The sequence below is a fragment of the Poecilia reticulata genome, chromosome 23 (assembly GCF_904066995.2).
Source record: "Poecilia reticulata chromosome 23, P_reticulata-male-v2, whole genome shotgun sequence".
Taxonomy (NCBI): Eukaryota; Metazoa; Chordata; class Actinopteri; order Cyprinodontiformes; family Poeciliidae; genus Poecilia; species Poecilia reticulata.
Window position 1 is genome coordinate 4,636,255 of NC_088852.1, and position 18,771 is coordinate 4,655,025.

Below are 18,771 nucleotides of genomic sequence, written 5' to 3' on the forward strand. Positions count from 1 at the left end.
CTGTTTGTATTCAATTATAAAGAATTTGACTGGATTACATGTAAGTGGATTTAAATTGGACTTGATTGCATCTTCGTTTGTTGTCCTGAAACTGAGGTTCTGCATTCAAATCACATCCGGGATTTGACGATGCATTGAGATTACATTTTCTTGTTGTTTTCTACTGTTGCCAACTTTATGCTCAGTGCGAACAGACGGAGTTCCTAAAATGGATCTATTTTTTAGCAGTTGGCATTAAAAACTGAATTCGACATCAGGATCTAATTTTAATCTCTGCATCGGAATCTATATGATTGATCTGACTAATTTGATTATGCATTTCAGAATCGCATCTGTTTGTCTTGCAAAGTGCCTTGAGATTACAACGGTTGTGAATGGAATAAAAATAGAATAAAAACACTGAACAACAAGTATTTAATGCAGGATGTAAATCTTACATGACGCTGACCATAATTAATGTAAAATATCTCACTTTACGTAAAATATTTAAGTTACATTCTCAGAGTATTTTGCAAGAACCTGTTGACAATGGCACAATTTTGCCACGTTGAACAAATCATGTTAGTATCTGCCAGCCAGATGCCAGGGTTCCTTTATCAACTCTCTTTAACACTTCTCAACGGTTCATGCAAAACCTCCAAGCCTATCAAGTTCTCCAGCATCTTATGCTCTGCATGCACATGTCACGTCCATGTGATTTTTCTCCCTCAGAGGGGTGTTAGAAGCAGGATCCAGTTAGAGCTGCTGCTGACATGGGGGTCACAGAAAGAACTGATAATTAACATGAACTGTAGGACCACCTCAAGCAGGCCCTTCTTCTCCCCCCAACCTTCGCCCTGTTCTCCCACCTCACTTTCTACCGTTTCAAACGCCTCCTCCACCCGCCCACGCCCCCCTCCATGTCCTAACAGCATGTCCTGTCTCAGACAGGCTCACCGGGCCGCTGGAGAGGAAACGCTGAGCACCGTGACGGACACACAGCATATAACCCAGCTCCACACCTGGGATATGAATTAGCCAATCAGGGGTTAAGTACTCTGGTCATGGGCCTGATGACAATACTTCACCTGAGATCACACCCTTACGACCTGCGGGGTCACCGGACCTCGGATTCAGGCTGTGAGGAGAGGCCTGCAGAAAGCGGATCATATCTCAATACGGTTATGAATCATAGAAAAAAACGTGGTTTTAAAACAGAATGTAAAAGAAAATGAGATTTTTCTTATTTCCCTTTTTTCTTAGCCTTTAGGATGCAAAATTAATAAGTGAACCATAGAAATCTTTATCAGTAATTTTCCTTCTTTACACTGCTTTTATGCTTGCAAACTTGCACAGCTTCTAAACTAGACAGAGCAGTTTATAAATTTTGTGAACATTTATTTAATAACTGTACAGTTTTTACATTTTCAGAATCTTTCACTCTTTGCAAAGGAATTGATTTTATAATATTAACCAGATGTTCCCTTTTTATGGCCGTGTGAAGCCATTGGTTTGTGACACATCCGATGGTTCTTTGTTTCTCGCAAGAAGGCTAAAAACCATGTGTTGAAATTTAAAGTGGGGTTGCAGGTGTTGTTTTCAGGCTCACTTTCTGACTTAGCGACTTTTACTTTTACATACAAACTGCTTGGTAATGGAGTGCAAAAAGAAATGTGTCTTTCATCCACAGTAAATCCATAAACACATTGTACTTTTGCTGGAAAAACTGGGTTTTTAACAGAATCACTCTCATGTTAGCTGAAAGTTTTTGAATGGAAAATGAAAAAAGCCTTAAATGCAGCTTTTGTCACATTACCAACACAAACTTTAATGTACTTTATTGGGATTTAATGTAATCAACAATTGTTAATGGGAAATAATGATCTCCTCAACTCTGACACCCCTAAATTGTAATAGCAATTCAAGTTAAACATCTAACCTCATTAGTAAATGTTGCCCAAGTTTGTTGATATAAATCCAGGTGTTTTGTGAGGAATTTCTTTGGGGTAACATTACTTAAACAGCCAAATTGATAAAGATTTACCCCAACAGATTTGCAGTGTTACTGCAGAAAAAGGTGGATCTACAAGCAATTCACAAATACATACACTATTTGGATTTTTATTTGGACAAATTGTTCATTTATCTTCCACTTCACACTTTAAAAAATATATACCTTGCGTGTGTAACATGAATTCAGATAAAAAATGTTGAATTTTGTTTTAGTAATGTAACAAAATGTATCAGAGCGTTGGAATGCAAATCATTGTAAACACAATGATAATGTTGAGGTATAATAAATATTTACAATCTCCAGCCTTTTACTAAAAAATTAAATGCACGACATGCTTTGATTTTCTCAAAAATGTTGAATACCTTGCTCGGTGTAGTTCAGCGGTGGGGTATCAGCAAAAACGATCCCCTGTTTCTGTTCATTAATCATTCTGCCACAGAGCTCAACTACTTAACCTACAACCCTCCTTTTACAGACAGCGGCTTGAAATTATGTGGCAGGAAATAGGAGATTTGATAATATCATGAACTGGATATGCCATTTCCTTTAGCAGAGAAGGTTATCAGTAATGTTTTTAAAACGCTTTAAAACCCTTTGGGCTCCTGGTGCATTTTTGGGCATTGCCTGAAAATGAGGATTTCGTTATCAGCAGTAGATCACTTTGGTGGAGACTTAGAAAACTTACTTTTGTTCCATACACTACCTGAAACCGCCTTATTTCTGTGCAACACCTGCTTGTTGTGACAGTCGTTCTGCATGGAGGAGAGCCAGACATCGCTAAAGCCTTGAACAAACAATGACTCCTCATTTTTGATCAGCAGGAACTAGGAGACAGTATCACAGGTCTCACTCCCTGCGTGATACCATCTTCTAATCTGTTTTGGCTTGGCTTACTCGAACTCACAGTCCAGACTCTATGGTGGTCAAGCAAATCAGAGAGAAACTGTCTCTTGAGCTAAGCTAACAGACGGCTCCTCTCACTCGTGCCCTGAGCTGTGTGGTTTAGACCGAAGGCTTGGGTTTCAAAGGCTAAAGAGGAGGAGGTGGGGGACTGATGGCATCTGCCTTCTCTCTGTCGGATGGAGCAAGGATTCTGTTCAAAGGCACAGCGGCTCAAGTGCATCAATTAGCGAGGGAAAGAGCTCGCTAACTTCCCCAATCACTGGCAAACTCTGCGTGACCTCAGAGCATTACATTATGAGGCATGATGATTGTGTTGCACGCTGGTCAGGCAATGTCAATAGCCCTCTTGCAAATGGCCCAGTAGTGATGGAGTGGCTTAAAGGGTTGTTCCTGCAAATGGACATAAAGAATAATAATAACCGTATTTGGTTGTTTTGAAGCCACTCTTAAGGGGTCGGCAGATTTTTCCAGCTGTTCGCGTTTCTGTCCCGCCGTTGCTTCAGTTGTAATAAACACCGAGAGTGACCCTTTGCAGCTTATCACCTGACATCCAATGGTAATTTAGTTTGGAGTGATCTGAAGGCCACTCCTGATTGATTCTGTCCTCATTCGGGAGAGTGATGGATTAGCCTCTTGCCACTTGGTCAGTTTGGTGTTGTACTCCTGCGCCCGCCAGACAAAGCCACTGATGGGGACTGAGAAAGGTCACCGGCCTTGAACCAGCAACAGATGATAGTAGATCTTTTGTCTAGACCCGTGAGGTGAGGCATTGACCCCAGTGCTCTTACTGCGTCTGGGCCTCTATCCATCTTATATTAATGCACTTTTTCAAAAGGTAAATATCATGAGAGGCATTTGCTATAAGATACATGCACAAAAAATTGGAAGCCGAATCCAAATCAAAAGAAAAGCGTGCCTTTGATGTTGCAGCCTGTAAATGATATGATGAAACGTCATTATCAAGAGCATCACGCTGCCTTTGGGAGTCGAGGATGTCGCCAGCGATAATACAAAATGAATCCGGTCATCAGCAAGTGTGACTGCAGCCATGGCAACCCCCATGACAATGATCCACCAATATTATTTTTTCCTGAAGCGTCTGAGCCTAGAACAAAGCGAGTTTTGTTACATTGAAAAAAAGACTGCAAAAACAAGAAGGGATCTTTGTTTTGAGGGGGATAAAGTACCCAACTCCAGGAGAAACTAACTGGATATTGATAAATGTCCGTGTTGATGAGCGAGAAGAGTGGCACTGCTGCGCTGTAGAATTGGTTTTATGGGGGTATATCATTAAAACAACAGATGAGGCCACAGAAAGTGCAGAGTGGAGGTAATAATATGATAGCCATGAAGCCTCGTGGGCTTAGGGTAAGAAGATTCAGAATCACTCCCTATATACTGAATTGCTAAAGGCTGGGTTTGTTATGGACATGTTATAAACTACAGTATTATTTGAACTCGGTGGCACATAAGGTTTGAGGCATTGGTGAAGCAGACGATGAAAACATTATCTAGCTCAACAATGATGGAGCGCTGATTTTGGAGGCTTTTCAGAGTAAAAGACAAATAACTGTTAGTTCCAGTTGGGTTTCACTCTGAATGGACTTAAACCTCTGGATGTTAGATAAGGTCTAGGATGTTTTTACACACTTTATGCCATATTATTACCATCAGAATGTCAAGTCTTCAAGTCAGTATTGACCCTTTCCAGGTGACGTCACTCTCTTCAAAACCCCGCCCGCTCCGCCATGACAGACGTCAAAACAACCTATGAGCTAATGCAAAACCAGTAAAAAAAACCCGCACCTAATATCGCGTTTATTTAGTTTAATTTTCAGTAAAAATTGTCACAGGGTGCTGCGCGGTCGACTACACAAACAAACAAACAAGGGTGAAAACCAAACTTGCCATTTTATTGTATAACTTTTAACGAGGAAAGATGCAATGGCGCTGGATAATGACCGTTAGCTCTCGGTGTAACCCTGGATTTGCAGCGAACACTTTTTACAAGGTAAGAAGGTTAACGTTAATTTACTTTATAAGTAAGTATGATTAGAAAGATATCAAATATTGCATTATGGCGAAGGTACGCGTCTAACTGTCAGTAACCATGGAAACCATCATCATGTAGCCTAGCATGTACGGAAAAAAAGTGGTTAGCTTCTCGTCTTCTTTAAGGCAGGTCCGGTTTAAGAGGAGACGCCGTTTATGACAGTGATATAAATCATGTGGTGTGAATTCAGGCAAAGTCGATAATTTTATCAACACTAAAAACACTCCTGATAATTTTATCAGGAGCTGTTTCAAGCTTCTGTCCATGAGCCCCAAACAGGTGTGTTACGTTCAAAGACAAATTAGCTTCCCTTGAACAAGAAGAAGCCATGAACAAACTGGCAATAACAACTTTGGAAAGTTCTGTTCAATACTCCCGATCCTCATTTCCAACTTCCATCATGGCGCTTCGAATGATTAAGTGACGTATTTGCAAATTGGGTCAATATTATTATTAGTTCTAAATGAACGCATGATCAAAACTTCTGTGAAGATGGAGAAACGTATTAAAATATTGAACTTAAAAGATTAATGCATGACATGGACCAAGGAAGCAAACAGACAGTGCAACGCAAGGAAACAATTACAAACAATAAAAATACAGGAGCATAAATATCGAGGATTGTGATTCCTGACAATGAGAAGGTGGTTGATTATTTATTAACTCCAGGAGCTGAGCAAAAACTAAAATTCAACTACTTATTTACTAACACAATAGACAATAAATAATAATAATAATAATAATAATAATAATAATAATAATAACGTGGCAGCCTGAAGTTACTGGTCTAAGTCTGTTTGCGTTCAAACCACACAGTAAATCATTAAAATTAATTTCCATCCAGTTATGTTTTTGTTTGTATATCTGTTCTAGCAAGGTCTTTTTCTTTTGTATTATTTAACCTGAATACAATCCTTCTTGCAAATGTATCAATGTTACCAACATAATTTAAGATATCTAAAAACATGGGTTCAGAATATCTGTGTCAAATAAACCCAAATCTTTGACCTGGTTATTTACGATCCTTTGACCTTGTGTGAAAGCAGTAAATAAAATGGGATTTAAAATTGATCCCTAGAATGTGGGCCATCCGTACGTGTGTGGCCGCGTAAGAAAATCCCGAGATTCTCACTTTTGACACTCGCATGAATTATTCCCAACAGGTTTTGCCTCCACACCCAAAACCTTTTTGACTTTTTGGACTAATGTTACAATCAAAACAAAGAAGAAATTCATTGACTATTGACGGTTCTGCATCTGCAGGAGATCGACTCAAGCACATGCAGAGTTTTGTCAAAGCACATGTGCATCATCCTAGTTATAGGAACACGGCAGTGAATTGAACGTTTTATTTCATGAGGTGGATCTTTGTGGTTGCATTCAGGTTTGGAACAAAATGCAACAAAAAGATACGCACACACGCACAAGTGGTCAGAATTTGAAGAGCGTGCCCAATGTCATGCATTTCACTGGGCATGAAGATCATCACCACCTGTTTTATACTATAAAACATCTTGTATTACTGTTGTGGAAGTTATTGGAGATTGAATTTCATTGTGTGTTTAAAAGTGATGCAGGTGCAAACAGGAAAATGGTCAGACGGATGTAGTATTATTGATAGAAGAGCGGCGGTGTAAGCTTTACTGTAGGAAGTGCTCAAGGAGGGATGTTTCACAGTAAACGAAGCCCAACAAATCAAATAACGACTCCAGAAAATGTCTTTTACTAAAAGAAGCTCATCTGCTCTGCATGCAAACAGAACATCAGATGCTGTGAGAAAAAGATTTTTTTTCCAGAGAAAGCCCTGGGCTGCGGTTTTAGTGGATCGTTGCTCTTAATGACTTAATCCAAGTTCAGTCTCAGTGGTCTGAGCTCTTTGTATGTGCATATGAGACTGTGTAATCCTCACAGTGAGATGGGAGCCCAGAGCTGACCTCACTGTTTGGTTTCACAGGGTCTCCGGGGGCCCGGGGAGGTTCTGGGGCCGCTTTTTGCTGCAGAGCAGTCTGAAACACTGACATGCAGGCCGGGGTCCACGGGGACCGCCAGTCCCCAGATCTTGTTACCGCTGGGTTAGTCACGCTCTGTGAGATTTATGTGTGGAACAGTAGTGAGGGTTTGGGTTGCACAATACCACCAAAGTGTCGCGATGCTAATCCTCGGCAGAACTGAACTTCCAATGCCAAAGATGTGTGTGTACCAGTTCAGAAAAAAATATATCAACTTCAACTGAGTTTACTTATTTGCGTCATTCATTACTGCTCTTAAACACAATTCCTTTTGGATTGTATCACTAATGCAAGAAATGTAGAGTTTGATTACGTTGACTGTTCCTAAATTGACTTTCTTTCCCCATTGCTTCAAACTGTCTCCATTTGATAAGAAACATATTTCCCTACAGTTCCTTAACAGTTTAGGAAGGTAAAAGAAAATAGTGAGATTCTTGTCCTCACACAGTTCACAAAATTGGAATCTTCATATTTTCTAAATATATCAGATATTTCTGATAAGTATAATTTCACAGTGAGGAGAGAATTACAGTTTTCTGCAAGCAAGATTATACCTACCAAACTTATTAAAATATATAAAACTAGAGGAAAGATTGTCTACAGTACTGTAATTATTAGACAAATGTGTTCAATGCTCTAATGGCAAAACCCTCCACTCTTAGTTATTGTATTGTGTAAGAAATAATGTCGTAATTAGGATATAAAGATGCCTTTTATGTTTTCATTTTTTAAAAGAATGATGCTGACCTATACCCGATATCATAGTAAAATGTTTGGACAACAATTTCCTCTTAATTTTCTAAAAGTAGAAAATTTTGCTAATGATATTAAAACAGGGATTTACTATCACTGTTACTCTTACGGTGGATAGATTTTGGTAGGTGTTACATAGAATGCAGCTATGGCCAGGCCCAGTCCTTCTTTCTTAGACAGAATCATCTATTTACTGCCGTTTATTTTGTGCATTCTGTTTGTGTGCATTGTATTGTGTTGATAGAACATAACCTGTGTGATTCTATGCTTTTGGTGTCATTTTTTTTTACCTTGTTTGTTTCTTGTTTTGCTCATTTGTACATCATGAAAACTACAACAAAACACATCTCTTAAATGCGGTTTTGGCATGAACAGCTGTTAATTTTCAGCTCATCTTTTATTTTAGTTCTTCACAACTCGACAGCCTTCCGTCGAACTGTTTGGGACATAGATGGATTTTCTGTTTGTGATTTTAAACATTGTGCAAGATTGTTTGTTACTGTCATGCCACTAAATCTTTGATACCATCTGGATATTCAACCCGATGTCTAAACAACTTGTGAATGTGGCTGATTTTTACATGACTATTTTATGAAAAACTCATCTTGTTGGCCATGTTTCTCCTTCATTTGGCAATAAAACAACTTCTAAGCTTATTGGTAGACTGTAGCAAGATAAGAAGAGTTTTGGTGCAAATTTATGAGCAGATGTCAGAGACCTAAAAAGCTATTTTGGTTCATTCTCCTTCCAGACATCCAACACAATTCCTACATATTCAAATTATGTGTAATTAGACAGTTGAGTATTTTTTTTGCAGATTTTAGCAACAATCCAACAATAACAACAAAAAACTTAACTTAAGTTTATGTGAAGACCACACAGCAAGACAAATGGATCTGTGGTGGTCGTTTTTAAAGCAAGCACTTGTCCTGGCTGACATTTGGACAGGCCGCTAGTTAATGTGTTGTTTCACACTGTTTAGCCTTGATAGGGTGGGCTCGTGGTGTGGATGGACCACCTCCCTGGTGACTGACCCTGGCTGCTTGGGGCAGGCGAACAGGTGGGACAGGACCCCCCAATACTCAGTCCTGGACCCCCAGTTGGGAGAAGATACTCATCTTCCCTGATGTGTATTTTCAGGTAAATGTTTTTTGATGCATTTAGTTAATTTTGGTCCATAAACCATTGATTTAGATGCACAGTATCTGCAGACAGACGTATCAGCAAATATTGACTAAACAAAGCTGAGTTATAACATCTCAATCTTAATGTGGGAGGTTTTAGCAGCCCTATGCTACATTGCAGAGACATAAGGACTGCACCCCCCTAATACACACACAAACACACGCACACACCCTCCTGCATGGATGCAGACCACAAACAAGCAGCATAAACAATGCTGTGAGCGTTCCTTGTGTTTTATCTCCTCACCACCCACAGTTTACAGCAGTAGGGAGCTGAAACTTTGCGCTGCCCCGGGTTCATCTCTGACTCCCCTAACTAATCACCATGCCCAATCCTATCACAGAGCAGCGCTCCACTCATTAAGGCTTAACCACCCTCTTGCCAGTCAGATTACCCAAACAAAACTGTAACTTTAAACTTCTTTTAGACAGTATTTCAGTTTCCCACAAACCAGATTCTGCTGTCAGCTGTAAAAAATGGCAGCTTAATCTCTATGTTCGCCACTTTGGGGGATTTTAGATGTTATTTTACAAGAGCAGCACCGATGACAGAGAGCCTTTTGCTCATTTGGACATTCTTTGTGAGTGACTTCCCTTAGAGGTCGTGTTTGAGTTCTGAGTCATTTCTTCACGGCTCTCAAATGAAAGGAAACAAGGATGATGAACAATAGAGAGGAATTGTCTCATCCTCTGGTGATTCCCCTTATTTCCCCTCTGCTCTGCTCTGTCTAGAATTGACCTGCTTACTCATGCGGTAGCTCTTAGCAAAACAGAGCTCTCCCATCACTATATTCATAGCGTAGGATTTAATAATTAACAACATGCTGTTTCCAGAGCAGATCTTGTTGCTCCACCTACTCTTTCTGTCCCGAACTGAGGAAGATGAAAGGCGACGGCAGCGGTTGTTGGTTGTGTCTGTCGGACATGTTTTTCTTGATTCCTTCTCCCCATGTGGTCCCCACAGACCTGCTTTCACAAACAGCCTCCTGGCTCAGGGGAGAGGTAGCGATTTGAATAAGAAAAGAGGCTCGACTTGGTAGCAGAGTTGGTAGATGTCACAGCAGAGATCTCCCCAGGAGCATTCCAATCTTACGGCATGTGTGCAAATCCCAACAACATGAAATCAGTTGATATATTAAAATATGCTTACTTAGTCCCACCAGAAGCATAATTCACTCAGACTGACACACCAATACAAGCAGAAAACTTTTCCTTCTCAGGGAAGTACTAAGTTTTTTTTGTTTTGTTTTTGTTTTTGCTTTGATTAACTTTAAGTTTAAAAGTCAGTTTTATTTAAATAAGTCACTGATTTTTTTTAGGTGGGGTTTTTATTTCTTTTTTTATCAGAAGTGATCTCAAATATTAATATAATTTTTTTTACATTTATTTTCTCATATCTCTTATTTGTGTGTTTATTTTTTGATATCCTAAAACAGACGGAGCTAGAATGCTCTGAGAAGACTTGATCAAGCTAAGATAGCTAATCTTCAGTGTTTAAAATAACTTTAAGACCTAGCGGGAGAAGTTTGTAGAATAAATAGTTATCACTGGAGAATGAATATCATTTTCTCTATTGAAAGAGAAGGAAGCAAGATTTTAGACCGATTGCTTGTCACTGCTGTCAGAAAAGTTGCATGCTAAACTTTCTGACAGCCTAGAAGAGATAGTGCATGACAGTGAAGAGCTGTCAAGATCTGGGAAGTAATAAGGCAAAATGTTTTTTTTCTTGGACGTGTTTGTGTTAGCGGCTAGATGTCGAAAGAATTTATGGTATAAGTTGTGTCATTTCCTTATATATGTTGCTTCACTGTGAAGTAAAGTTCATAACTGATAGATAAGACATATTTATGTAAAACAGTTATGTATTTACTCCTAAAAATAGAAGAGCAGTAGAACACACAAAAACCCATCTGGACAAATTCCATATATGCTTTATTATTTAAACATGAAGCCATCTTAAATAACAAAGTTTCTGGATTATTTGCTGTCGTTAATGTATCTAATTTACTTTATTTCATTGATTATAGCTATCCTTGGCTTGGACGAAAATAAGTCAATAAAACTTATGCTAATTAGTCAGAAAATAAATCCCTTCACAACCACAGAAACAATGTAAATGTGTAACTATCTATTGTGTAATGATGCAATGACTGCATGTAATTTCACACAAAGAAGTACAGATACAGTTCCCTTTCTTCACACACCAGCCAGATGCATTTTCTTCCTCTCTCCTTCAGGCATTTATTTGCTGCTGCTGCTGCTTGTTGCTTGTTTCCAGTCTGGCACGATCCCATCATCCACCTCTAGGCTCTCAAAGGAAATTCACTTTCCTCATGAGTCCCAGTTTCTAAATGAAAGCATAACAGCAAGTAGTGATGAGCTCAGAGCATAGTTGCCAAATTCCAATTATAATTTGTAATAAAGTGTGAGCTGTCTGACTTACGTGAATCACTCGCAGGCATACGGCTGTTTTACAGGCATGCATGAAATCCGAACCACTGATCCCTTCATAACTCATTTCCTACTGGTTTACAGTTTCACTGATTCTACTTTGGATTATATGTCATCTATGTCTATATTTAACCTTATATTTATATAAATACTTCCGGGTTTAATTTAATAATTATAGAAAGTAAAAATCTATTTTTTGAACTATGTGTAAACATCAAAAAACTGTCATCCTTCATTGGTATTTGATTTCAGCTGGAATCATACTTCATTGTTCATCCAACAATATCAAGTTTTCTTGTACTTGTTGCTGCAATCTATGATTACATTACATGCTTAAACAAATCATGCTTTTATACTGGAAATAATGCCACCTTCCAACTGTGACTCAGCATGGAAAAATATTAAATTGTATAGCATCACAACATGTTTTGGGTCTTATGGCTGACCGCCCAGGTTAGCACAGCCCAGGAGCAGCACACGCATTTTCAAATTTAAAAAGCTTCCTCTCATTTGCACCTCAAGTAGACTTTCTGATGCTTTTTTATTTGCCCAGTACTTGTGGCAAATGAAGCCTAAATTAGTATATGATTAAAAACCTTTGGCCAAACATTGGAAAGATACATATTTATTTTAAAATTTTCGATAATTCTGGTAAGTTACATTATTAAAAATTTTTTTTATTTGCAGTCCATTTTTTGCTGGGTTTGTATTTGTCTGTTGTGTGTAGGGCAGCAAAAGGCAGGGAGCAAAATGAGGAGCAATAACCATCATGGCATCTATGTGTATCTATGTCAAATGATGATGTTTCTTCATAATTTACATTTACATACAATATTTACATTATTGTATGTCTTTATCGACACAAATATAATGTTTTTAGATTTCAATGATTTAAATGATTTATTTAATCTGTTCTTTATATGGAATGACTAAACAGCAAACAACTGCAGTGGTTTTTACAAACAACACTTACTTGCACAGGTTTGTGCACACGGTGCATTTCAGAGCATAAAGAGCTTGCTTAGGTACAACCACAGTCATTTTCAACTGAGTGATCGGCTTGTTTTGTAGATTCCTGAACATCCAGATCAATTTTATTTCATTTGAGGAGGCAGTTTGCGTCAGACTATTTAAATTTGAACATTATTGGGTATTGTAACAGGACAATGACCACAAATATGCGTCAAAACCAGTTCCAAGTCATCAACTTCAAGTGTTCCTACTATTTCAGTGGATACAATTCAACACGGAAGCATCCAGACTGCTTCTGCTAATAATGTGGGTGTTGTTTGGAGTTGTAGGATAATTTAGGTAAACCTGGTTGGGTTGTTTAGAGTTCACATAGAGTGGTTTGATGTACCTCAGTTTGTGAAACACCTCCAAAAATGCTTAGAAGCACCCTCTCAACATTTTAATAAAACAATAAGACAGTGTGCAAGTTTGAATTGTGTGCTACTGAAACCATTATGGCAGCACTCAGACATTCTTCTTTCTGCAAATGGAGTATGAAGGTGATTTGCACCCGTACAGCCCTGGCTTTATGTCACTGCAAAGATTTCCCTTTGCTGCACTGTGCCCCTCAGAGTTAAAGTTACATGATGAATGTCGGGGTAATCAGATCAACTTTCCAATGCAGTGAGACACCGCCGCCCAAGAGACAATGCTGCAGGAGGAAATGTTTGGCGACGAGGCCAAAAGGACACCAAGATAAAGATGAAGCATCTCAAGAGTGTGAGACTCAACAAACACATAACTGATCCAAATCATGAGGCAATTACTCTTTATCTCTCAAGAACAATTCAGCTTTCATAATCCAGTTATCAGAAGAAGAATATGAAAAAGTGAGAGGTGACGTTGGGGGTTGGTGGGCTGATGGGGTTAGAAGGGGACTGGGGGTGTCTCTGCTCCTTGGAGCCTTCATTGAGCGCTTGATGGATGTTCTGTAACCAATGGAGAAGGAGTGCACCCGTAGCCGGGGTAAGCACACAATCTTCTCAGCAGATTAACTCCCATTGATTTATAGAGATTTACTTCAGGAAAGAAAACAGCTGGCAAAGGCACAGATACCAGAACTGGCAAGGCATAAATTTAGCTGGAGCTTTCTCCAGCTCATTTGTTAAAAAGATGATTCCTAAAGTGGATACATGATATGATTACGCAATAGGTGGTTCAGGATATGAAAATCAACAGGATGTCTTAAAAATCAGAAGGAAACTACTTTTAAAAAATGCTGAAAATATGCATTATCTCAGTGAAAAAAGTTTTTTAACATGGATGACATAATTCACTACTCTGGGTATTATTGCATCAGGGGGCACTAAGCATGCAAAATAAATAGGTTTCTATACATATGAATTCAAAGTGAGTGCCCCTTTCTGTTGCTACAGTTTAAGCACTGTACACACAATATGACCCACTGGAGGTTAATAAAACTGATATCAGTGAATGCTATTCTGCACCATTAAAGGGTTATATCAATCTAATCAAAGTAATCTGGATGATATTTGATCATCTCTAGTCAAAATTACAGATGCTTAGATTGTTAAGACCTGAACTAGACTGGTCTTCATTTAACCCGATATTCTTTAAAACAGTGTGAGATTCAAACAGAGTATGTTCTGTTTGTGAATGAACAAAAGGGAGCATTGACATTTTTATCTTTGGGGATTATAAGACAAAAATGGCCACTTCAGTATATGGATGAATCCATCTGGACTGAATGATTCAGAAATCACAAATGATTTAAAACACCATTTGAGTTAGAAAACATTTAATCTATAAATAAAATTGTGGGGCCCATACAGGGCTACATTCATGCCAAAAGTGCCAGTGTTCTCCTTTGTTGTGTTAGTTTGCTTTCACATCTCTTTAACATTTCCACAATTTGTCAAGTAACAACCAAAGAACATCCATGTGCCTCATTGTTATGTCTTGAAATACACAAATACAAACTTCCCCATAACTGAGAAGTGGAAGGAAAATTATACAGTTTTTATTTATTTATTTCGTTTTACAAGAAAAAATCAGAAAAGTGAAGTTTGCATTTTTTTTGTGATACCCTAGATAACAAAGCAAAATATATTTGACTTTAAATGTATCCAAACACAGCGGAAAGTGTTTCCATTTTGAGATTCTGTGTACACAGATGGACATATTATATTTTATGTTTCAGATTCCAGGTTTGTCAGCTGGGTCATGAGACATTTAATCATGTTCAGGGAAATGGAAGAACTTGGAGGTAATTTATTTAAGTTTATCACCTGAACAGCATGTGTGGAACAGCGTGTAGTTGTGGGTTTTACTGTTGATGTAAAATTATTTATTGGGTCAATCTTAACTGGAAACATTATGATAACTGGAGCCAACATTTTTAAAGAGACTTGACTCCTATTATGAGTTAAACTGCCCTACTGCCAAGTACTGATTTCACACATTTTTCAGGCACATTATAATAAACCTGGCTGCAGTTAGAGAAAGATGACTGCATAATTCCTCCACAGAGAGGAGCCCATTAAGTCAAGATTATCTGAAAAGTTGCCGGCAGGAGAAAGGAGAAAATGTCAGAGGGTCTCTGAGAAACGTATATTGGAAGGGAAAAAAAGCGTAGCTTTGTTATGCCTGTTGATTTCAGTTTCTCTTCCAATTTACACCCCTAATATTCCTCCGTTAACATGAAAAATATGTTGCAGAGAATTAAGACGACTCGCATGACATCAGCTTCATATTTTGACCCAAACTTTTGATTCATTCTCACAAAGTATCCACGTTGGAATTGTACTTTTGTGACCATAGACAAAAAAACAAAAACAAAACAGAAACTTAAAAGTTATTAAATGCTGTGATTGTTTTTGCAGACAAGTCCAGGCAAGTCCAAGCATGTCATGCAACATGAGGGGACACTCTCAGGATATTTGGGCTTCACTTCATTTTAATATGCGTAAAATGAAGGCAAAATGTCCCAAGTCATGTACCATTAGAAATGCAAAATGGCATGCTGGGGAATATGCTCAGGATATCCACTAATAGAGATCATGTTTAATTAGCTGCATCATCATGTTGGAGCCTGTATTATGGGGGCTTTGTGGTTCAGAATACAAATTGAAAAATGTGGGTACTTTACACTAAAATAACACATAAAGAGTTGACATATTTGACCCAAAAACCTGAAAAAGGCTTATATTTAATAGGATCAAGGATGTAATTGAATATTCACTCACTACTGATAACAGGATAGACAAGCACAAACAATCAACAAACACGATTTAAATAACATTAATTGTTATTTGTGCATGAAACTGTTTAAACAAACAGCACAGTAATTGTAGCTAATACAGTAATTTTGTTTTGTGGGGTTTACCTAATTTTGTCCAGCAAAAACATGTTTTTAAAACATTTTGCAAGTAAATACAATTCCTTTCAGTCTATATTTAAAGTATTTTTTTTATAATCTGCTCTTAGTTTACTTTAAGAAAATGCAGTTCCTTAAGAGCTCAGAGCATCAAACAATGCAAAGTGTATTTAATACAAAATCTTCACTTATAAGTGAAATTATGATCATTTTTCTAGTATTTATCTTTAGAATTCATATTATACTTACAGTATGGGCCATATCCCACCTCTAGCCCAATTACTGCTGAAGGTAGACACCTAAATGAAGATAAAATCTATTTAAAAAAGGTTCTGAAATATTGTTTTACCACAGGCATCTATGTTGCATTCAGTTCCAAGCTGTTTAACTGTCTTAAATCAGATGTCCAGCTTTGTTCTGGGTGCAGCTGTAGCTGCATTTAGATGTGCCTCTCTGGGCCGTGTGTGTAATACCATTACATGGCTTCCACTCCGCAGATGTGCGCCTTTCTCTGTCTGACTCCCGGATGCTCCGATAGACAGAGCGAAGCCCTGCACACCTCCTCCCCCCGTGAATATCCTTCCACACCTTGTTGATGGGACCGGAACTTTCCCGTGTTTCGCCGGGGTGGGCCCTGCCTTGACTCATGGGGCTGAGTGAGAGGGGTCGCGACCCGAGCTATGAAGTGCTTCCTGTTTCTGTTCAAGGGGTCTTCAGAGGCCTGCCGTGATCACAGGAGAGGCAGGTGAGCAACATCCGGTTTAGAGTGATGCCGGCACAATAAAAAAAACATACGTCAGCGGAGCAGTAGCTGGAACAAGGCAGAATGGAGACAGTTTTTTACTGTTATTTACTGCTGTGAGGAATGGAGGGAGAAATATCTTCACCAGATGAGGGGAGAGGACTCAGCAAGCAGCCTGATGCAGCTGAAGGAGGAATGCTTTTTGGTACTCCTGAAAGCAGCGCATAGCGACCGTTTCAAGCTAATATAACTTTGTTACTTTTAGTCACACTGTCAAGATTAAAATATGTTGTTTGCTTATTTAGGATGAGAAACACAAAAATTCAAAGATGCTCAATCTATTGAGAGAGACCATTTAAAATATTGTTAGTAATTATGAAATGTTGGTCTGGAATTGCTTGCAGGATATTTTTTTTATTTTTTCAAAGGCTCATATTGTAAACTCCCAATTTTATGAGCTTCCACCCTCCATTTTTATACTGACAGTTAACAAGCTGTCTTCTCAAGAACCGGTCCACTATATTCCAATCATATAGTTAAATTCTGATCCAATAATGTGCAGTCCAATTTACAGTTACTACAGAGGAAGATGAGGGCCGCTGGAAAAAAAAAAAAAAGAGTTCTGACTTTAATCACAGAAGTCTGACTGTATGGCATTAATAAAACAGGATCATTTTTATCTGCCTCGTTCCTCCAGAACTTTATTTCTCCTCCTGCAAAGCTAACACTTCTGCCATTAAAGCGGGTTGCTCCCAGGTTCTCATATGTAGGAAAGTCACAATTCTGATATTAAAATCAGAACTTTTTTTTCAGTGCCCCTGATTCTCTTGTGTTAATTCAAATACAACTCAGGCAGATTTAAAAAAATTAGACAATGCCATCTAAATAAGCCTGGTTAACTGTATTGACTTGTTGACTCTCGAGCAAGCATGTGGCAATAGTGGAAAGGAAAACTTTCCTTTTAAACCGGAATGAACCTTTAGGAAAAAGGCAGTATCCGCCATCACCAAACAGGGGATGATTGGTGATGGACAACACAGATCACCAAATAAAGTCCCAAAACAACTGTATTATTTGAAAGAAATGCTCAATATACATTAAAGAAATACATGATTTTATTTTATGCAATTTAATGTAAAAAATTTACGAGTTTGTTTATGACATGTAAAGAGAAAGAAAATAAGTCAAATTTAACGACAAGGATGTTAAAATTTAGGCTGCAAATTAATTTTCTTCCCAAATAAACTTCAAACAGCTTTGTTGCTCATATGTAAAGTATTAAATTTAAGTTCACATTACCAGTGTTAGCACTGGAAAGGTAGTTAAGACAGTAATAGGGATGCCTTTTCTCCTCTGACCTCCTTATATCCCACTGACATCCGTCACACGCTGATTTAGGATTATTTTTAAATCAGGAGCTGTCAAAGTCTGATGGGACGAGGATGAGATATCCCCATCCCCGGAGTCCTTGTAAATCTGGACAGTTTACGGCAGAGAGGGGGAGGAAATCTCCCCGTGTTCTTCTCGCACAGACCCATGCGTAATCTCACCACTTCCTCTCCTCCGCTCTTTCGCCGGGGCCCACGCCGTAATGCATTTTCTGTAACTAACAGCCGTTGTTTCCCAATTGACACGCTCCCATCTCCTCCTCCTGGAATGTGTGTGTGTGTCACAGCGGGATAGGGTGTTGGGGTTTAAAGTTCTGCGCTGGATAGGGCAAATATTGAGAAGACTGCCCCAAAAAGGGGTCTGGAATTGCAGTTAATGCAAACACCAGCCTTCTACATTATGGTTTACCGCCAGTTCCTCCTCCCTAAGGGTCTTTGCCCCATGACTGAGCTCTTGCAGCCAGGCGGGGTGCGGTAACATGGGCCTCCTCCTTCCGTCATGCTTGCCCTCTCTGCCTCTCGAAACACATGGGTGTCAAGTCCTCTCGTGCTGGCAGTGTCCAGCCCCTTTCAACAGCTTTTACTCCATTTAATTAGCCATGTCCCCCAATATCTCCACATACAGGGGGCATGACAGGCCGGCGCGCACACACACTCAACACAGGATGGCACACCGAGCGCCTTTTGGCAGCAGCCAGAGGGCAATCAATTCACAGCCTTCGCTTTCAGTAACATTCTTCACAGCACTTCCTGACAGGTCCGAGTCGACCCGCTCGTGTTTTCCACAGCGTTTAGTGGAGCTGACTTGGGGAGCAGATCTTTTACTGGGGTGCAGCAGGTTTTCGGGAGGCGGGCCAAGTTTTTGATAGGGGTATTGACCATAAAATTCACCTGTCCCCTAATGCTGTAAATGCTTTTCGAGATGTAAAGTGATAAAAGATGACTTT

General features: G+C 39.0%; 1 long non-coding RNA gene across 2 annotated transcripts in view; it reads left to right on the plus strand.

The window, feature by feature from the left end:
• The first annotated feature begins 4,589 nt into the window (after positions 1 to 4,589).
• Positions 4,590 to 18,771, plus strand: part of LOC145550228 (uncharacterized) — a 31,068-nt gene continuing 16,886 nt past the window's right edge. The window contains exons 1-3 of one of the 2 annotated variants that reach the window (XR_014086142.1): positions 4,599 to 4,907; positions 8,694 to 8,851; positions 16,192 to 17,501. This is a non-coding gene — a long non-coding RNA (uncharacterized LOC145550228). Of the gene's footprint in view, positions 4,908 to 8,693; positions 8,852 to 16,191; positions 17,502 to 18,771 lie in introns of those variants that run through there. The other variant, XR_014086141.1, reaches the window with a different exon arrangement.